The 22,584-nt window shown below is 45.0% G+C and overlaps 1 protein-coding gene across 10 annotated transcripts in view; it reads right to left on the reverse strand.

The window, feature by feature from the left end:
* Nucleotides 1-4,389: 4,389 nt before the first annotated feature.
* The window catches only part of LOC139273383 (zinc finger protein 551-like), a 56,847-nt gene continuing 38,652 nt past the window's right edge, over nt 4,390-22,584 (reverse strand). For 4 of the 10 annotated variants that reach the window (XR_011595094.1, XR_011595093.1, XM_070890223.1 and 1 more), the window contains 3 exons: nt 18,557-18,685; nt 8,541-12,257; nt 4,390-5,535 (listed from right to left, as the gene is read on the reverse strand). The gene's annotated coding sequence lies outside the window, so the exon portion shown is untranslated. The other 6 variants (XM_070890230.1, XM_070890226.1, XM_070890228.1 and 3 more) reach the window with 6 other exon arrangements.

Raw genomic sequence — 22,584 nt, forward strand, 5'->3', positions numbered from 1 at the left:
ATTCAATGTCTCAGCTTCCACGGCTCTCTGAGGCAGCGAATTCCTTAGATTCATAACCATCTGAGAGAAGAAATTTCTCCTTATCTCAGTTCTAAATAGGCGGCCCTTTGTTCTAAGATCATGTCCTCTAATTATAGTCTCCCCCACGAGTGGGAACGTCCGATCTGCATCCACCTTGTCAAGCCCCCTCATAATTTCATACGATTCGATAAGATAACCTCTCATTCTTCTGAATTCCAATGAGTAGAGTCCCAACCTACTCAACCTTTCCTCATAACTCAACCACCTCATCCCCGGGATCAACCTCTCTGAACTCCCTCCGCAGCAAGTATATCCTTTCGTAAATATGGAAACCAAAACTGCACGCAGTATTCCAGATGTGACCTCACCAATAACCTGTACAGCTGTAACAAGGTTTCCCTGCTTTTATACTCCATCCCCTTTGCAATAAAGACCAAGATACCATTGGCCTTCCTGATCACTTGATATACCTGCATCCTATCCTTTTGTGTTTCATGCCCAAGTATCCCCAGGTCTCGCTGTACTGCAGCACTTTGCAATCATTCTCCATTTAAATAACAACTTGCTCCTTGATTTTTTTCTGCAAAACTGCATGACCTCACACTTTCCAACATTATGCTCCATCTGTCAAATATTTTCCCACTCACTTAGCCTGTCTATATACATTTGCAGCTTTTTTATGTCCTCCTCGTACATTGCTTTTACTCCCATCTTTGTATCGTCAGCAAACTTGGCTAAGTTACACTCATTCTCTTCTTCAAAGTCGTTAATATAGATTGTAAATAGTTGGGTGTCCCAGCACTGATACCTGCGGCACCCCACTCGGTACTGAATGCCAACCAGAGAATGAATCATTTATCCCGTCTCTCTGTTTTCTGCTAGTTAGCCAATCTTCTATCCCCGCTAATATATTAACCCCAACACCGTGAACTTTTATCTTGTTCAGTAACCTTTTGAGTGACACCTTGTCAAATGCCTTCTGAAATTCCAAATACACCACATCCACTGGTTCCGCTTTATCTATCCTGTTCCTTATAGCCTCAAAGAATTCCAGCAAATTTGTCAAACATGACTTCCCTTTCATAAATCCATGCTGACTCTGCGCGACCGAATTTTACTTTTCCAAATGTGTTGTTGCTGCTTCTTTAATAATGGACTCCAACATTTTCCCAACCACAGATGTTAAACTAACTGGTCTATAGTTTCAAGCTTTTTGTCTGCCTCCTTTTTTGAATAGGGGCGTCACATTTTCAGTTTTCCAATCTGCTGGGACCTCCCCAGAATCCAGGGAATTTTGGTAAATTACAACCAATGCATCCACAATCCCTGCCACTACTTATCTTAAGACCCTAGAATGCAAGCTATCAAATCCAGGGGATTTATCTGCCTTTAGTTCCATTATCTTACTTAGTACCACCTCCTTAGTGATTGTGATAGTGTTAAGAGCCTTCCCACCAGCATCCCCCCCCCCCCCCCCGCCGCCCCCACCGCTCTATCGCTCCTTGATTATCCACTGTTGGAATATTGATAATGTCCTCACCGTAAAACTGCTACAAAATACTTGTTTAGAGTTTTTGCCATCTCCATGTTCCCCAATACTAATTCCCCGGTCTCGTCCTCTAAGGGATCAGCATTTACTTGAGCTACTCGTTTTCTTTTTATATACTTATAGAAACTCTTGCTATCTATTTTTATATTTTGTGCAAGTTTACTTTCATAATCCATCTTCCTTTTCTTAATCATTTATAGTCATTCTTTGCTTGTTTTTAAAAACTTCCCAATCTTCTGTTCTCCAATTAGTTTATATTAAATAAACTAATCAAACCCAAAGGGGATAACACACCCAGAACCTGATGGGTTGCATCCAGGCATTTTACAAAAATCTGGGGAAGAGAAAGCAGAGGCATTTCCACTAGTTTTGCCGCTTTTTATGCCCTTGTTTTAATCGGATACGGTCCTTCATTTCTTTAGTTTCTTTATACTCTTAGCTCGTTAGGTTATCGATAGTTTCACTCTTGATCAATATAATTGCAATCCTACCAAGTAAAACCTTGAATTATGAGTCTTGTTTTGTTTACGTATCATTGATGTCTCTTAAAATGATGATGTGTGCCAAGATGTTTTCCCTTGCAGACCAACACCATCCCACGCTTTCTCAAATGATTAACTTTCTCTGAGATTTATGAATCTGTAAACAGTGACATGTCTTTAATTAATTTTGTAGTCCTTCATCCTGCAGTCAGCCTTGACCCATCAGCCAAATAGTACTTTAGAGTGATTTATACTTTCCTACATAACGAGCAAAGGCTAAAGATTGACATTATTGCAATATAAAGAGAAACCAATGCAGTATCACAGTTGAGGACAGTCTCATTAATCCTTTCCTTACTGTGCCTCAACTGCTGACATTAGAATACTTAAGGCTATCACGAAACAACATCTCATCATTATCATATATCTATCTCGACATTTACACAGATCTCCACCGTTTGGTTTTACACGTTTTCACTCACTGGAGCCACATTAACCATTTCATGCAGTGATGTTGTCAGCGTGACTGACCATGTTTTGGAACCATTCCTCAGGACATATTCTTCATGCATATCACATGCTGGTTGCTTCATGAACCACATATTATTTCTGCAACATATAGCAATTGGCCGATAATTACGGTCTTGCTGATTCCATGCGAAGTGTGCACGGACATGGAGAGGCATTGCAAACGCCGGATTTCAGGGTGTAATTCACATGCGCCGAAAACCGGCTTTTTTGATCTGTCAAAATTTCTCTAGACGGATGGAAGGCATCCCCGGCAGAACGATGTCCACGTGGCAGAGATTCGGCTATTTGCCCAAATCATGCCCAGCGAATCTCCTTCAAACTTTAACGTCTGCTAAAAGCAGGTGCGTAGATAATGTAATTTAATCATGTATTTTTATGTTAAAAACCCGGTCCGTTAAGGTAAGTTTATTTTAACCCTATTAATACACATTAGAAAATAAAAATTATAATTTGTTCTAAAACATTTAATTACATTTAATTTCAATTAATGTTAAGTATTTGATTTGTTTTTTTTTTACATTTTTGTGTGTGCTGTGTTCTTATTTTCGGGGTTATTCTTATTGATGGTAATGAGAACTCGTACATAGAGAGTTCCCATGTTAATCGATCAGAATTCTAGGTAGTGATTGGTGGTCCAGGCCCACGTCATTGCAACAGACGTGTGTACGTGAAAGTCATATCTGCGTAACCAGTGAATGAAGGCCTCAGACCAGAATCCAATGTATCTCGAGGACAGACAGGTAGTTTTGTAGATTTGATTCGGGAAGGAAGCCTCCGACCGGAATTTTCCCCCAATGTCTTAAGATCAGGCAGCACCAAATATCACATACAAGCCAAAGCTGCCCTTTTTGGCGACCTATCAATGGATCCGGGGTCTGGGCATGTTTGATTGGATTCTCCCCTTGAATGTCCTCATTTTTTGGGGTGATCAAGCTATCAAATACTTTCTTCTCACTGTTCAGGACAAGCAAGAACACAACCATCTTCAAAAGGAAGGTCTAAATTAACAATTTTAGCTACACTTTTCTAACTTTGAATAGATTGTGCGTTGATACCAGGCTAATATAATTTGTCCCGTAGTACGCAGGTGAGTTGCTTTTAGAAGGGATGGGACAGGGCAGGCACAAGCAGGCTGCTTCCACTAGTTGTGGAATCTATAAAGAAATGCCATAGATATAAGAATAAATGTAAGCAATTGATAACCGATAGTAGGATAACCCTCTTTATAGGAAGAGTTGTAGCGTAGTGGCATTAACAGTCAGAAAATCTGTCAATTATTAAAGATTAAATTGAGAAGATCGATAAAGAAATGTAGGTTGAATGGATGTTGAGACAGAGCTGATAAAGTGATTGATTTTTTTTTAAAAGAGTGTTAGGTAAACGCCGCCTAGGACTGGTTGGGTCGAATGGTTAATTCCTCTCTTCGAACATTTCAACATTGTGATGACCAGTGGAGAAATTTAGCAAATATCTGTGTACAAAAATGTCTAAGGTCACATTGAGGAGTCAAATTCCTACTATCTCCATCAGTCATTTTTGCAGCTTCTAGTGTACTTGTATACCCGTTTTATAAGATCGAGAGCACTACTATGCTCAGTACTCCAAATATGGTCTAACCCCGTTTCCATGCAGTTCAACATAACTTCTCTATTTTCCATTCTATCCCCATAGAAATGAACCCCAGTGCTTGGTTTGTGTTTTTATGACTTTGATAATCTGTGCCATTTGTGAATCTTCTTATAATTGGTAACGGAGCTTTTGACTAGTCACAGCAAACAACATTATCAATTAGTCTAACACATCAACTTGCATTTATACGAAATTTATTTGAAACTTGAACGGGATGAAAGCTGTTTCAGCGGGAATCGATGATGTTCAGCCGGGGAAAGCAGCAGGCATCACACGTACGGCACAAAGTGGGAGAAATGTTTTCTGATACCTGCTCATTACAAAAACAAACCATTTTAGTTCTAACAGAAAGGCGCCCATTCTAACCAGGAACATTGGCTGTAATTTAGCTCTATTTAAGAGAGGATACTTTGGTTGCATTCTTTATTTTGTAACCAATATCAGAATCAATGTCCAAGGAGATTTCACCGCCTTCTTCAGCTCTTCCCTGAATTTAGTTTGAGTAGCTGCATAGATATACGTGCTTGTACATGAACTCAAATACATAAGCATATATCCGGTTTCAATGGCGATGTACACAGGAGCTTTATAATCACCTCGGTAATGCGCGGTGTTTGTCAGTCCGGTAGTTAAAAAACTAACGAATGGTGTCAGCCACAACGCTATGACACTGCCCGATATGCTGAATAGTAAAATAATAGATTTCTTTCGGTTCTCCATCTCGGGATCTGATTCTCACTGCTGTGACCCCGGAGTCCCCTGCGGGCTCGACTGGCCACTAAAATACGTCTGACTGTCAAGCAATTAAACAGTAATATCAGAGCAAACGGAAACATTGTCATTAATACACTTATCATCCATGAGAATCCACGCCTGCAGGCGAAGTAAAAAAGTCACTTCTGGGGAGACAACCCCAATGAATATTGTTAATTATTCGTTCAAATTTATAAGCAAACCAAAATGGGAGGCTCTGGATATACATCAGGACAGAGAGCGTTGTTATAACCGCGGCTGCTGTTCTCACTCTGCAATACTTTGTTTTAAACTTTTGACAACATACAGTTACAAATCGGTCAACTGTGAACAAGACTGCAAACCACACCGACATATTCAGGCTGGTAGAATTCATGTAAATAATAAACTTACAAATGGCAGTGTAGGATAGGAAGGAATGTGGAAAGTAATATGTACAAATGTGATACACTATTACATTGAAGATCATGACCAGTAGATCTGCTGTTGCCATGGCCATCATCTAGACAGAGATACATTTGGAAAGGCCGCAGTTTCCTCGGGAGAGGATCACTACTGTCAGTAGGTTCGCTGTAAGAGAGAGGGACAGGAGGTCATAAGAACATAAGAAACCTGAGCAGGAGTAGACCATGCAGCCCCCAGCTCCGCCACTCTATAAGATCATGGCTGATCTGATCATGGACTCAGCTCCACTTTTCCCTCCGCTCCCAATAACCCCTTATCCCCTTATCATTTAAGAAATTGTCTATTTCTCTTTAAATTTATTCAAGGTCCCAGTTTCCACAGCTCTCTGAGGCAGCGAATTCCACAGATTTACAATCTCTGAGAGAAGAAATTTCTCCTCATCTCTATTTTAAGTTCTACGATCGTGCCCTCTAGTTCTCATCTCCCCCATCAGTGGAAACATCCTCTCTGCATCCAACTTCTCAAGCCCCCTCATAATCTTATACGTTTCGATCAGATCACCTCTCATTCTTCTGAATTCCAATGAGTAGAGGTCCAGCCTACTCAACCTTTCCTCATAAGTCAACCCCCCTCATCCCCGGAATCAACCTAGTGAACCTTGTCCAAACTGCCTCCAAAGCAAGTATATCCTTTCGTAAACATGGAAACCAAAACTGCAAGCAGTATTCCAGGTGTAGCCTCACAAATACCTTATATAGCTCTAGTAAGACTTCCCTGCTTTTATACTGCAAGAAATGCCAAGATACCATTGGCCTTCCTGATCACTTGTTGTACCTGCATACTATCCTTTTATGTTTCATGCACAAGTACCCCCCCCCCCACCCCAAACCAGGCTCCGCTGCAGCTCCTTGCAATTTTTCTCCAGTTAAATAATATATTGCTATTTGATTTTTTTCTGCCAAAGTGCATGACCTCACACTTTCCAACATTGTACTCCATCTGTCAAATTTTTGCCCACTCACTTAGCTTGTCTATGTCCTTTTGCAGATTGTTTGTGTTTGCCTCACACAATTGCTTTTCCTTCCATTTTTGTATTGCCAGCAAACTTGGCTACCTTAAAATCGGTCCTTTCTTCCAAGTCGTTAATTTAGATTGTAAATAATCAGTACCAGGAACTTACAGGTATTTTAGGGAGAAGTTAAGATGTCTTCCTATTACATTTTTACAAAGTCGAATGGTGATGACATTTTGTGCAAAAGTAGTACATCATTCTACACTCAATATCAATGGACTGAAAACCCAGAGTCCAGCACACTTCAGTCCAATGTTCTCCTCTACATTGGAGAGACCAAACGCAGATTGGGTGACCGCTCTGCGAAACACCTCATTTCATTTCGCAAGGGTGACCCCGAGCATCCGGTCGCCCGTCACTTTAATTCTCCGCTCCACTCCTATTCTGACCTCTCCGTCTTCGGCCTCCTACACTGTTCCAATGAAGCTCAAGGCAATCGCGAGGAACTGCACATCATCTTTCGTTTAGGCAATTTGCAGCCTTCTGGCTCAACATCGAGTTCAACAATTTAAGACCATAACCTCTCCCCACATTTTGCTCCCTTTCCTCACTTTTTTTTTTACAAAACCTTTCTCCCTCCTTTATTTTTATTTTGTTTCCCTCTGTTTTCCATGGTAGCTGGCAATTAGTCCGCCATTCACACCCCATCTAGACTCACCTTTTGTTTCCTAACTTGTGCTATTACCATCGCAATTCAGCCCATCATCCCCTTTGTCTCTGACATCCATTCTGCCTTCCTCCTATCATATAACCTTCCATTTTGTACTTTCCTCCTAACCACTACTCCCATTGTCAGGGCCCCAGCACTTCCTTAAAAATCTGTTACTTTTCGAACTAGTGCCTGTTCTGACGAAGGGTCAGTGATCTGACAAGTTAACTCCGTTTCTCTCTCCACAGATGCTGCCTGGCCCGCTGAGATTTCCAGCATTTTATATTTTTACTTCAGTCAGCTGTTGTCGTTTTTTGTGGCCAAGGGTCACTCGGAATCAATAAGGGAAATTGTAACGGAGAGCGACCCCACCACCAAGACAACCAGGCACAGATGGATCAAGGGCTGGGGCAAGGTCAAAGGCCAACTTTGAATCTGGGCGACATTGGATCAGCCACCCGTCATACATCTCTCCCGATTGTTATTCCAATCGCCACCGCCGCTGACACCAGTTTGAGGCTCGATGCACAATCTAACTTTACGGTTCAGGCCAAGCTGCAGTACCTCACAGGGATGGTACAGTTACAGATAAAAGCCCCTAAAAGCGGATCCTTGGATGGTTCTGTAACTTGTTCATATTCGAGAGAGAATAAAGAAGCGGATTCCCTTACATACATCCAAACACATTTCAATGCAGTGCGGAGCGCTTAAACCACCCCACCATGAGGCTGGTACTGAGTGATGCAAGGAGCCAGTTTTATAAGAAACTGCCGGAAAGAATATTCGATGGGATTTTACATTGAATTTCATCGCTTTAATTGGCGAAGTGGATCCCGGGAGTGGCATCGAGTGTCAGCTGTATTAAATATAATTTCCAAACAATTACCAGAAATATATCAGTTCAAATAACGCATCCAGCTGAGGCAAACATTAAGTTTGGGTCAAAGTTCTGCGCTTTTTCTGTTTCTAATCGCCCGGAGGGAGCTGTTCGTTCACAGAGCAGGAGCTGGTGGAGCCGCGAAGATTCTTGGCAGCGGATGGGAGGGGAGCAGTCCCCTGAGCGGCAATTATTGCTCCAAATATCTTTCACGGTCCCCTGTTGGGTGGTGCTGGCTGCAGTACAAGTGATTATCAGCTTAATGGAGACAGCGAATAAAGGCACATATGTGATGATTATACTAAACTGTAGTGAACTATGTACTGTTAGAGCGGCCGGGGCATCAGCCTCGCCCTCCCTCAGTATATGGACCAAAGTTGAGCACCTGGCACCCACGGCCAGCAACCAGAACAGCGCCTCGGGGCTGCGCGGACTGGGAGGATTCCCTCTGATATTCACCGACTTCTCCCAGTGCATCAATGACGGCAGTGAAGAAATTCTCGGAATCTGTAATACAATCATTAACAGTGACGTTGACAAAAGCTGTTAGGTAACAGGATATAGTGACTTACCGGGAACACCGAATGCTGCGAGGAAAGGATAGTAAATGTCCCTAAACTGAAGAATTATTGGCCGTACCATTTTTGGAAGAATATCTGACTGCTGTCCAGCTTCACTGTTCTGACTGTAGTTCCTCTGAGATCCGTTAACGCTCGCCCTTTATAGGATAATCGGTGCCCCGCTGAGAAAATCAGGTTATACAATAATTGGCGTTTGTTCCAGTCACTTAACAAACAAGGGTAGATTTTCCACTGCAGCGCGGCCGGAGGCCTTTGGGGAAATTGTACAACTCCGTCAATGAAACTCAGTCCATTAAATCAATGAACGGAAAATAAACCCAGAGGGAGGTTATGCTCAAGGGAAGTTCCCTCCTGGATTCTGCATCAGATTCTTGCACCTCATATTACTTCAGTGAAAGCTATATATAATTCCAATTGTTCTGTATTGTGATTATGAATGGGATTTAACATTACCGTTGTGCCCCTATACTATTACTCGAGATGACGCTACTCTAAAATTACTGGTTGTGATTCTAACATTACTGATGGTGACCTACTGTAACATCGCTGGTGGTGAAGCTACTCTAACATTACTGGTGTTGACCCTACTCTAAAATTACTAGTGGTGACCCTACTTAACAGTACTGGTGGTGACTCTACTCTAACGTTACTGGTGGTGACCCTAATCTAACATTACCGGTAGTGTCCCTACTCTAACATTACTGTTAGTGACCTTGGTATGGGTGGAACCAGTGAACCATTCCTGTGAAACTTCAGGGTGTGGCTTATTCTCCAACGGGACTGTTAGTGCGAATGGTTTCTGGAAGTATCACTTGTCACTCGGGTCGGTTCCAAACATCAAAACGATTTATTTATGCTGGTGGGGACAAAGCCTCTGGGTTACTCCAGGCACTACTCTCCGCTGAACAGAGAAATCTGTCGATATGTATATGCTTTACAGCAGTGCATTACAATTACTCAGCACATGTCGGCTGGACACAATCTAATCATAATGATTATAGTTTACAAATCGGTTTCTTTGGGCTAATGGAATTGGCCCCCAGGCACCAGGAGACTGTGTGATCATCTTATGTTTAGCTAAGGGCTTATTCATGGCCTCGTGATGTTTGCCAGACTCCCTTATCTCTATTGTCCTTGGGTTCTGTTTGCGCCTAACTTCCTTATCCTTATGCAGTGACAGGAATTTCTTTGTTCAGTATTCTACTAGGACATTTTGTCTGGGGTTGCTGATTTGAGGCATTGAGCTGAGCACGTCCTTTTCAGTGTTCCTGTGTAAGGAACTGCAGTGTCATCAGCTACCTCAAAATGTAGTCAAGCTGGTTAGCTGAATTCCCCTAATGCTTTGCAGAATCTTTGGCAGCCAATTTATATCTGGCAGCCATTTTGTACATACATACATACATACATATATTCTGCAGGTGCCTTTGCCTTTGGAAGCGCCCTACAACAATCCCCCCTTTCGATAGGGGACTAATCCTCATCCCCTTTAACCGACAACATTTGCTATAATTTGTTACCCCATTTATGTCTTTATGCACCACCCGGTACTCCCTGTCTCAACGTGCTGGCCAGTCACATGGTTTCAGGAGTTCCGGTTGCTTATATCAAATTGCTATATTTCAAATCCCCCTGTCTCTCTGCTAGGCTGGTCTCCTTATTTTCTTGAGCTCTGATTCTGATTCTCCTTCATCGTGCATAATGCCTGCAGGATCGACAGGCCATAATACCCCATGCAAGAGCTAAGACCAGCTGTACCCCGACCAGTACGTGCGATATTATTCAACTCCAGGGGTGGAGGTTTACATTTATCCCCAGTCCCAGACCTTCCTCTACCAACTCTGATTTTGTAACTCTATATCGGTATCCTTTTCCAGTATTTCAATCTTTGTCTGTCATTGGTTTTAAAGCTTGACAGACTGGCACACTGAGTCTTAGTTCCCTTCGTACCTCAGCTAAATAAGGAATAGGGGCCTTCTCTGGCTCGTCATAATCCTGTAGCTGGTCGTGGAGCTGATCGGTGACGTTAATGATTTCAGTACCTCGGCGTCTAATCTGGATAATGCGGCCTTGTTCTACAGTAATGGGCTGTAGAGGCATAAAGCAAAAGTTTGGCTGTGAGATCTGGCACTGTAGGCTTTGTACTCATAAGAGCGTGGTAGAGACACAGTTCTTCCCCTTGCCTCTGTAGCCTGCTCTGGCAAAATGTGTGTGGGCAGGTACTATTTCTAATATGCATCCATCGGTTTGATTGAACCCGCACTTGTCTAGTTCTCCTTGTCCCACCAGGTGAGGGCACACCGTGATGTCACCCCTTTGCTTGCATCCCGTTAAGGAGAGCCCTTCGAGTGTGTTGTTTCTGCAGACAGCAGAGGTTGTGGTCAGATCGTACTGTTGGGAGGTGTTTTCTTATATGATCCCGATATTTTCCAGCTGATAAAGGGGAAACGGCCCCGAGTCTTGTGTGACTATGGGGATCATCAGGACCAGTCTCACTCCGGCAGCTTTGCCCATTTGTCAGTCTGGGATCACTGGGTATACTTTGGTTAGTCCCTTCAAAGTAGTTATCCAGTGTCCCCTTTCGATTGGCCAATTGAGCCAGATGTGAGCTGTCTATCCAGTCTGGTACCTCCTTCCTTTGGATCTGATCGAGGTTATGTCGTCTCTGTCCCACCATCATAAGCCATAAGCGTGGCAGAGTTGTCTCTGTCTAAGCTTTCCAGCATCTTCCTTCTCTCTGTTGATAAGGCTATTAATTGTTTTGGCATGAGCTTCTAGAACAGAAATTCTATCCAGTTGGATTTCTGCACCCTCTCTTCCTAGTTTGGCTTGATCTTCCTGATTCTGCTCTGCCCGTTCTAATGGTTCTTTCATCACCCTTTTAAGTTGCTCCACCTTTTCGTTTAGCCCTTGTATATCCAACGAGTTCACTATAGAGGTTCTGGTGTTAAAAGGGGTAGCAGCATCACTAACTATTCCCCTCTTAGTCCTATGAACTGGCTCCTGTCCTCGGAATCTACTGGCACCCATGGCATCAGCAGCCTGCTGCATTACAACTTTACTCAATATTCCATACATATTCCTTGCCGGCGTTCGTATGCCTGAGAAATTGATCAGAACCAGGCACAATTTCATGTTGAACATCATCATACAATAGATCTCCTTCGTTGAACTGTCCAATCCCATTTTCCGGTCCCTTAGTAGTTGTGGGGCATGGCAAGGTTTCCAGCTGTGCGGAGGTTCTTATGGGGAAAGTGAAAAGCATACATACAAAGATACGGCAGCTGCCTCTACCTCCTCATAAAATCCATACACTCCCCCCACCCCGCCCCCCCCTCCTGTAGATAACTGTAGGCTGGGGCTTGGCAGGGGACACAGAAAGTATTCCAAAGGTACATTTATCGGGCCCACTGGCCTCCCTTCACCCAATGCAGCTGCCCCTTGTACCCCTGGAGCATTGCATGCATACTTCATCCTTATTCGGGTGTACTTGCAGCCATGCGTTAAATTAAGTCCTGTCCTTGCTCCAGTCCTTGGCTGCTGCGATGCATATTCCATCAGTTAAATTAAACAAAATCCCATAGTTCATCTAGTCGCTTGCTTCCTGCATGTGCTGTAATCCGTCGGTATCATCCAGTGCTTGTGTGGGCCTCAAGTTCCCAATATCATGAGTTGAAGCAGTCGCTGCAGTCCCATCTCGATGAGTTTCATCTGCAAATTTCAAACAGACAGCCAGGTTGTCACCAGGTATTAAGTTCTGGTATACTTGAGTCGCGGTCACTCTGTGGGATCCATATGTTATGTTATCCATATTCATTATATTCGTATCATCTCTATCACTTTATGTCCCTATTTGGCTGTTGTGGGTTCCGCATTTGAGCCTGCCGTGCTTGAGCCCGCTCCATGACCCAGTTCAATATTATCCAAACTCCAATCAACATCAATGCCACCATTACTCCTCCAAACATCCCATCATTTAGTCTGTTTAAGCACTCCTGATACTTTGCGGCATACCAGGCGGTCTCATCGATAGGTACTACCTTTGGTATATTTTTAAAAATTGGGACCAATGTTTCCACCGGCCCTTTCCTTTCATTTCGATGCATGCGCATGTATCGCTATTCAAAATGATGTCGTAGGGTCCGATTCATTTTGGGACAAATCCTGCTTGTTCAAGGAGTGACTCGTACTAGATACTTGTCCCCTATCTGTGGGAGGCGTGGGTCAGCCTTCCCCTGGTCTTGGGTCCCTAGGTCCCGTATGGCTTGCTGATCCCTCATCTCTTGTCGTAATTCTTTCAGCTGTGAATCTAATTGTTTTATATATTGTTTAATCCGGTCTCATAAGGGTTCCATGTCCTCCCCACCCACTATGATATCTTCAGGGAGCTCCTGTCATTAGCTCGAATGGGGTTAAACTGGTGGTTCAATTGGGGGTGGCTCATTAATATGCAGATAGGACATCCACCCATCCCTTCCCTGTCTCAGTTATGGCCTTTGCAATTGCAGTCTTGAGGGTGCGGTTCTTTCGGTCTACCATCCTTGAGCTCTGAGGGTGATATGGGATATGGAATCGTTGTTGTATTCCTAATAAACCGCACGCCCACTTCATGACCTGGCCCATGAAGTGGGTGCCTTGATCTGAGTCGATTTGGAGGGGTACGCCCCATCGTGGGATTATGTCGAAAACGAGAATACGTGCCACGGTGGATGCCCCGCAATCCTGGGTGGGAAAAGCTTCGACCCATGATCAATGATTACCAGGCAGTAGCGCTTTCCCCGACTGTTGGGTAGAGGTCCGGTGAAAGCAATCTGTAGGTTTTCCCACGGACCTTTGGGGCACGGCTGATGCGCCATCTTAACCTTTATGGGCTTCCCTGGGTTATGCTGTGTGCAGATTATTGCAACGCTGGCAATGCTTCGCCACGTCTCACCCTATCCCGGTCCACCACCAGTCTTTGAGTAGGCAGTTCAACATCCCCTCCCTCCCGGTGTGGTCCAACTCATGGTGCAGTCTGAGTAGTTCAGTCTGGATAGACGGTGTGGCGACTACCTGCTAACCCTTCCTCTACTCTCCGTCTTCCTCAATAATTGCCCCTTGGTGTTCCCATCGGGATCGCTCCTCTGGGTTGCTCGCTTCCTGCACCTTTCGGTTGTTTAATTCTCCTGGTCCGGTCCTACCGTGGCTACTCGTATTTTCTGGGGCTCAGCCTCTTCTGCTGCGCTCCGGGCTGCTTGATCCGCTAGCATAATTCCGCTGCCGTTGCCTACTTTCGACCCTCCGGTGTGCCTTGATTTTGATCGCGGCTGCCATGCTGGGTTGTTTAATCGCTTCCACAAGTTCCCGTACTATGTTCTCATGTTCAATGTGTCCCCCTCCTGAAGTTACATATCCTCGCCTACTCCACGCTGTCATATACCCCAAACGCGTATCGGCTGTTGGTATAGACATTTACACGCTTTCCTTCTGTTAATTTCAGAGTTTCTGTCAGGGCCACGAGTTCCGCCACTTGAGTGGATACCATTCCTTCCAATCCTCCCCGTAGGAGGGTGGTACCATCTTGGTCTACCACGGCGCATCCAGTACGGAACTGTCCATCAATATACCAGCGGGATCCATCCACGTAAAGCATTAGATCGGGGTCGGTCAGGGGTTCATCGGCTATTTCTCCTTCAATCTCCTGGTCTATTTCTGTCTGACACTGGTGGGTCGCGCCCTCGGTCATTCTTTCCTTGGCTGGGTTAAATTCTATGCCCCTAATTATCCGTATGGACTGGTCTTTGGGTAGTAACACCGCCTCCTATGTGGCCCGACGGGAAATGGAAAACGGAGCAGGAAGAAGCAAATGAAAAATTAAAGGTTAGTATGCTGACAGCTCCTGCCTTAAAATTACCAGACATGGTCAAACCGTTCCACATATATCGGAGATAGTTTTTAATCTCCCAGTGTTCAACAATTGCACTATGGTGTGTTTGGTGTGTAAAACTAGCTGTCCTGACATTGTCACTGGTTCACATATTCTCGCAGCTCAGGCAGCACGGTCGAGGGCAGCTACACATCGATGGTGTCCCTTTACTACCGGGGACTCCTGTGTCGAGTAATAGGCTACTGATCTCATCACTCCCCCTTTCTCTTCAGTTACTACGGCGCTGTAGAAGTCCCCGTCGAGATCATAGTATATGCAACCAAAATCCATTGGCTATATTTAAAACTGTGAAAATCTTGTGCTCCGGACTTAGACCGTTAAAAAGCATAGCTGGGCTGGCTACAATGGGGTGTTCCTTGTGTGTTACCTTATTCAGAGCCGTATAATCTAGTTAGTCGATAGCTCTCATCAGGCTTTTTACCCAGCCACATCGGGTTCCACCAGGGCTTCTCTTATTTTCCTCAGTGGCCCGCAGGGGTTCGGGTTTGACAGGGTATTGTTTGTAGGGAGGGTGCATTGGCCCCATGATTTTCTCTGGTGTGATATTAATGAGACCGTAGTCCTGTTTGCTTTTTGCCCAGACCCCTGGGATGGTCTGACACAGTGACCCTAACATCCCATCTTCGGACCAATCTCTAGCTAGGCCACCCGCATTACCTATTGTGGCTACGTTTCACACTGGGGCCCATTATCCAGTGATTTTATCTTTGTGCCACTCTCTCACTGTCTAAATTATTGTACCGAGTTCGTTGAGTAAGTCCATCCCTCGTATAGTAGCCTCTGGGCATACCCAGAACTGGGCCGGTAGTATTATATCGTCCACTTCTAATAATTGTGTTTCGCTCTGGTACGCAATAGTTCTGTTTCCCCCCACTCCCTGGATTGTACTGGATAGTCGGGTGGTCGGCAGATCGAGGTTGGTCAGGGACACCGATCCCAGTATCTATTAATATGTCGCATTGTCGGCCCCCTAACAATGCATTTATCTACATGCGGGGATCGGGTCCTTGGGCGGGGGCCGATGCGATTCATTGAGGCTTCGTCTGTTACATAAGAACATAAGAATTAGGAACAGGACTAGGCCATCTAGCCCCTCGAGCCTGCTCCGCCATTCAATAAGACCATGGCTGATCTGGCCGTGGACTCAGCTCCACTTACCCACCCTCTCCCCGTAACCCTTAATTCCCTTATTAATTAAAAATCTATCTATCTGTGACTTGAATACATTCAATGAGCTAGCCTCAACTGCTTCCTTGGGCAGAGAATTCCACAGATTCACAACCTCTGGGAGAAGAAATTCCTTCTCAACTCGGTTTTAAATTGGCTCCCCTGTATTTTGTGGCTGTGCCCCCTAGTTCTAGTCTCCCCTACAAGTGGAAACAACCTCTCTGCCTCCATCTTGTCTATCCCTTTCATTATTTTAAATGTTTCTATATCACCCCTCATCTTCTGAACTCCAACGAGTAAAGACCCAGTCTACTCAATCTATCATAAGGTAACCCCCTCATCTCCGGAATCAGCCTAGTGAATCGTCTCTGTACCCCCTCCAAAGCCAGTATATCATTCCTTAAGGTGACCAAAACTGCACGCAGTACTCCAGGTGCGGCCTTACCAATACCCTATACAGTTGCAGCAGGACCTCCCTGCTTTTGTACTCCATCCCTCTCGCAATGAAGGCCAACATTCCATTCGCCTTCCTGATTACCTGCTGCACCTGCAAACTAACTTTTTCGGATTCATGCACAAGGACCTCCAGGTCCCTCTGCACCGCAGCATGTTGTAATTTCTCCCCATTCAAATAATATTCCCTTTTACTGTTTTTTTCCCCCAAGGTGCATGACCTCACACTTTCCGACGTATTCCATCTGCCAAACCTTCGCCCATTCGCTTAATCTATCCAAATCTCTTTGTATCCTCTCTGTGTCCTCTGCACAACCCGCTTTCCAACTAATCTTAGTGTCATCTGCAAATTTTGTTACACGACACTCTGTCCCCTCTTCCAGGTATATTGTTAACAGTTGTGGTCCCAGCACCAATCCCTGTGGCACACCACTAACCACCAATTTCCAACCCAAAAAGGACCCATTTATCCCAACTCTCTGCTTTCTGTTCGCCAGCCAATTCTCTATCCATGCTAATACATTTCCTCTGACTCTGCGTACCTTTATCTTCTGCAGTAACCTTTTGTGTGGCACCTTATCGAATGTCGGGTCAGCTGCTGTATAATATCTAACAGCTGCTGGTTTCCTAGTGTGCTGTCATCCATGGTTTTCTCGTTGGTATTTTGTTCCTTTCTCTGTCCCGATTGTGGCCCCTTTCTTTCTTGTCCTCCACCTCACTTTGCCCAACAGTACTTCATCTCATTGCCTATCCGGTCACAGTTCTTGCACTTCTTGCGGCTGTTGCGCTTTGGGGCTCTGCACTCGGCGCAGCGGTGGCTTGGTTTATTACAGTTAAAGCATGCTTCGGTCGCTTTCATGGTGGCTGCCACTTTGGACATTTGTTGATTATCTACCGCAGTGGCCCAATTCTCTAAATCATCAAAGTTATTGAATGCTACCAATCCTGTTTTTAATATTGTCTGGTGAGCGGGACTTCATCCGTCTTTATATAATTGCATAAAGGGCTGGTTCTGTCGGTTTGGGTTTGGCACGCTGCGATGCGCGATGAAAGCCTCAAATTTTCTAGTCCCATATTCTTGCGCCCCTTCGTCCTTCCTTTGTGTCACCCCTACTATCGAGTTCCAATTTATGGGGACCTCTCCTAAAACTTCTGTCACATCCGCTTTAAGATGTTGCAATTTACCATCTTGTTTCTGTTAGCTGGTGGCCATGTTCCTATACCAGGTACCCTACCGATGCTCCACATCTAATCGCACCCAATGTTTCTCGGGAATTTTGATTCTGACTAGTCCTGCAATATCTCGGTTGTGGAGCTGGTGGCAAATTTGCATCTCCTTGAGCTTCTGCCAGAAGACTACCTTGCTGTGCCAGCGGGGTTAAGAGTGGTAGCTTATCTAGTAACTGCATTGTATCCCCGGATGTGTATGTCATTCTGATTTGCGCGGCTCTGGAGGGAACCCCTCCGTTCACATTTTTGGAAGCGTGTACTGCTGGGGTTCCGGGTATGTACTCCACCTTTATGGGAGCCGCTTTGACTGGGTTTATTGGGGTGTATGGGGGTGGTAGCGCATCCCCTTCTTCTTGGGCATAATTATATGCCTCTTCCTCGAAGGATCCCCAGTCAATATCATTCTCACTAGGTGGCGCGTTTGGACCCTTTGTTAGAGCTGGCAGGACTGTTTGTCCGGACAGAACAGCCGCTTGCTCCCTTTTATTTCTTATGTATTCATTTACTTTTTCTGTTAATTTTACGTGGGCTCGAAGGATCAAGTCCCAGGCCTTTTCTTCCTTTCCTCGTCCACCACTCCCGCTGGTCAGCCGGTGGGTCATGGGGTTTCTAACCTGATTTAGTCATCTTTTCTATTACTTTCTTCTGTTTCTCCGCCAGGTGTCAGGTAAGGGACCCTTCTAGCCCCCACTCGAGTTTTGTTTGTTCACTGGCCATTCCTGGGTCGGATTAGAACCATTAGGAATCTGCTCTCAGAGGTCCACTTTCTACCTAGCGCTACTTGAAGTAGACCATATCCTAGCTATCTGTTGGGTCACAAGTCTGTTACAATGTCTTTCTTAAAACAGGGTCAAAGTACAATTCTTAAACACTTTAAGCAATTCCCGATAGCACTCTACGTCTCTTAAACTACCTACCACCGTTTTGCCTATTGGTCCGACCCTGTTGACAGATTTGATATTCGTTGGGCGCTGTGCACCGCCTGGTCCCCAGGTTATGTTTCAAATTACACTACTGGGTCCAGGCAATGTCGCTCTGTATCACGATCCTACGGTCTAAGTGTATTCCCTCTGCCCATTCAACCCTGGCCATCACGTGGGACCAAGTCCTCTTAATTCAGGCTCAGGCTAGGCGTTTGGGATACTAGACCGTCTCCTCATGTCGATCAACCGGCGTCCACCTTCAGCACCCTTTATTATAAACCTTTATTATATTTTTAAAAATCTATACTCACCCAGTTTTTCCAAGGGCGTCCAGTGACTTCAAAATCCTGCCGGCTATGCCACTGTTAGCGAAAATGAAATCCTGGAAGAATCACTCGTCACTCTGAGTCAGTTCGAACATCAAAACGGTTTTTATTGCGCTGGCGGGGAGAAAGTCTCTGGGTTAATCCAGGCACTACTGTCTGGCGAACAAAGAAATTCATCGATATTTATGTTTTACAACACTTCATTACAATTACTCAGCCCATGTCGGCTGGACACAATCGAATCATAATGATTATAGATTATAAATCGATTCCTCTGGGCCAATGGAATTGGCCCCCAGGCACCAGGGAACGGCGTGATCATCTCATGTTTAGCTGGGGCTTGCTCATGGCCTCGTGATGTTCTCCAGACCCCGTTATCTCTGCTGTCCTTCTTATCTTAACCCAGTTACATGAATTCCTTTGTTCAGTATTTTGCTAGGACTTGTGTCTGGGGTTTGTTGATTAGAGACATTCTGCTAAGCTCGCCCTTTCCAGTGTTTCCTGTACAAGGAACTGCAGTGTCATCAGCTACTCAGGAATGTAGTTATGCGAGTTAGCTGAATTCTCTTGGTGCTTTGCGGAATCCCTGACAGCCATTTTATATCTGGCTACCATTTTACACATACATACATACATATATTCAGGTGTCTTTGCCTTTGAAAGCGCCCTACAACACGGTGTTTGAAACAAGCTGATTTATTCAATATTTATACAGAACATTAAACCCCAGCTCAGGTATAGGGGTTACTAAGAGCAGCAGAAACAAAGTCTAACTGCCAGAATGAACATGGTTCATTGCTCAATGCAATTAGAGTCATCATCCCTCGAAAGAAGGATGAATTGCTTCCACGCCAAAAAGAAATGAGTTCACTGGTGTTTCAATGAAGGACCTAATATTGCAGATCACAATATACATCTTGGAGGGTGGAAGATGTCTGTGCTTGGATTTTTTTGACATGTGGTGGCCGTTGCACACCAGCCAGCACACGGACTTGACAGAGCTAGGTCTTGGTCCTGTGGCAAGGATTACCCAAGATGACTGGAGAACAGCTCTGCTGCACGGACCGAGCGCGTACACATTTAGCAATGTGGGCTGGCCCATGCTGCCCCTGGGTCCTCGCCTCTTTTGGGCCCCAGAGCCTTTCCTGGGACCCGGTCACTACCTTCTAAAAACTCTTGCTCCTTCGCACCTCCTGCTGGCACTGCAATGAGCGACCTGACTTCGCAGCCGCCGCCCTCCTGCAGAGGTATGCCACCGCACGCTGCTCCCTCTGATGGCCCCTGCCTGCTGATGGTCTTGCAGGCCGGGACCGGGCCGCCGCACGCTGCTCCCTCTAATGCAGCGTTTCAATCACAGTAAATCCTCGTCAAATTCACTAACGTGGCCTTTCAATGGTGGTGCATTTACCCAGCATTCCATGCAATGGAGAATGTGCCGAACCCAGACAATAGGGGCCCAGTGCGCAGACGCGGGACATGGCTATGTTTGGGGCATGTGCTGTACGTTTGATGGCGGAGTAGACACGGTGCTGCGCAAAAGGGCCCATTTTCAGCGGAGCGGAGGTGAGTAATGGACCAGCGGTAGCCGGGAAGGCTTCATAAACAATTGGTGCCCCGCCGGAAGCCCGGAATAATAACCGGAATATCGAGGATTGCAGCTGCCGGGCTTTCTCCCGGTCACAGGCCCAGGATAACGGCAGCCATCTTTGTACAGGAAGGCAAGGTCAGCGCTCCGCCATCTTGATTCAGTGAGCAGCAAAGCGCATGCACGACCATCTTGGTGCCGGTGCAACGTGAGGTGCGTCAGTGTTTGTTTCCAACCAGTCCTCGTGGGTAAAGCAACAACTTAGTTATTGTATTCTCACTCAACACCTCGGATATCTCACCATCTCTGCTAAAGGCGCTGCTCAGTGCGAAGCTTATGGTTTACGTCCCAGACAATTGCAACAGGAAAGCCTCAGAGCTGTTCACTCCCAATGTTAGAATCCCCATGTACAGTCCCAGGGTTGGAATCCCCGTGAACAGTCCCGGGGTTATCATCGCATAAGAACATAAGAAAGAGAAGGCCATTTGGCCCCTGAAGCCTGCTCCCCCATTCAATAAGATCATGGCTGATCTGATCATGGACTCAGCTCCACTTCCCATAACCCTTTATTCCCTTATCACTCAAAAATTTGTCTATCTCTGCCTTAAATATATTCAATGCCCCAGCCTCCATAGCTCTCTGATAGAGAATTGCATAGATTGACAACGCTCTGAGTGAAGAAATTTCTCCTCGTCTCAGTTTAACTGGGCTGACCCTTATTCTGAGACTATATCCCCTAGTTTTAATTTCCCTATGCGTGAAAACATCCTCTCTGCTTCCACCTTGTTGAGCCCCCTCGTTATCTTTTATGTTTTGATAAGATCACCTCTCATTCTTCTGATCTCCAATTTGTATAGGTCCAAATTCTCAACCTATCCTCATAAGACAACCCCCTCATCGACAGAATCAACCCCTGAATAGCCTCCAATGCAAGTATATGCTTCCTTAAATACGGAGACTAAAATTACACGCAGTACTCCAGGTGTGGCCTCACCAATACCCTGTACAGTTGTAGCTTACATTTCTGCTTTTATACTTCCTGATTCCTTGCTCTACCTGCATACTAAATTTTTGTGTTTTATGCACAAGGACCCCAGGTCTCTTTGTACTGTGGCACTTGGCAATTTTTCTCCATTTAAATTATAATTTGTTTTCCCAATTATTTATGCCAAAGTGGATAACCTCAAATTTCCTCACATTATACTACATCTGCCAAGTTTTTGCCCACTCATTTAGCCTGCCTGTATCCCTTTGCAGATTTTTTGTGTGCTCACAATTTGCTTTCCCATCCATCTTTGTATCATCAGCAAACTTGGCTACGTTAAACTTGGTCCTTTCATCCAAGTCATTAATATAGATTGTAATAGTTGAGCACCCAGAACCAATCCCAGCGGCACCCCAGTAGTTACCATTTGCCAACCGAAAAATGACCCATTTATCCCGACTCTCTGCTTTCTGCTAGTTAACCAACCCTCTATCCATGCTAATATACAGCCCCCAACCCGGTGAGCTTTTATCTTGTGCAGTAACCTCTTATGAGGCAACTTATCAAATGCCTTCAGAATTCCAAATACACCACATCCACTAGTTTACCCTTATCCACCCTGCTCATTACATCCTCAAAGATCTCCAGCAAATTTGTCCAACATGATTTCCTTTTCATAAACCCATGCTGACTCTGCTTGATTGAATCATGCTTTTCGAAATGTCCCACTACTGCTTCCTCAATAATGGACTCCAGCATTTTCCCAAGGACAGATGTTAGTAAACTGGTGTATAGTTTCTTGCTTTTTGTCTGCCTCCTTTTTTAACTAGAGGCGGTACATTTGCGGATTTCCAATCTGCTGGGACCGCCCCAGAATCCAGAGAATTTTGGTAGATTACAACCAATGCATCTACTATCTCTGCAGCCACTTCTCTTAAGACCTTAGGATGTAAGCCATCAGGTCCAGGTGACTTGTCTGCCTTTAGTCCCCTTATTTTACCGAGTACTACTTCATTAGGGATAATGATTGCATTAAGCTCCTCCCTCCCTATAGCTGCTTGATTATCCACTTCGGTATTACTCTCAGTGACCGAGTGTTTTACTCTAATTAAACTGATCTCGGACTGTTGCTGTCAGATATTAACTCCTGCACGGTCCCAACAAACACTCCTACTCCCTCATCCCTCCAATGTTACTGCAGGATTGCTTTGTGAAGACACACTCGTGGAGAGAAACACCCTGCACGGAATGAATCCAAATTGAGCATCTCCAAGGGAAAAGGCTCACAGCTTTAATAATTATCTGTCCTTCCCCCCCACCACGCCCCCCCAGCAGGCCCTGTTCCTTTGCTCAGATTCTGATAAAAGTAAATTGGGAAAAGTGTACTTTGAATTAGTGCAGAGAACTGCACATAGAAACATAGACATAGAAACATAGAAAATA

This window comes from Pristiophorus japonicus, chromosome 9 (genome assembly GCF_044704955.1).
Source record: "Pristiophorus japonicus isolate sPriJap1 chromosome 9, sPriJap1.hap1, whole genome shotgun sequence".
Taxonomy (NCBI): domain Eukaryota; kingdom Metazoa; phylum Chordata; class Chondrichthyes; family Pristiophoridae; genus Pristiophorus; species Pristiophorus japonicus.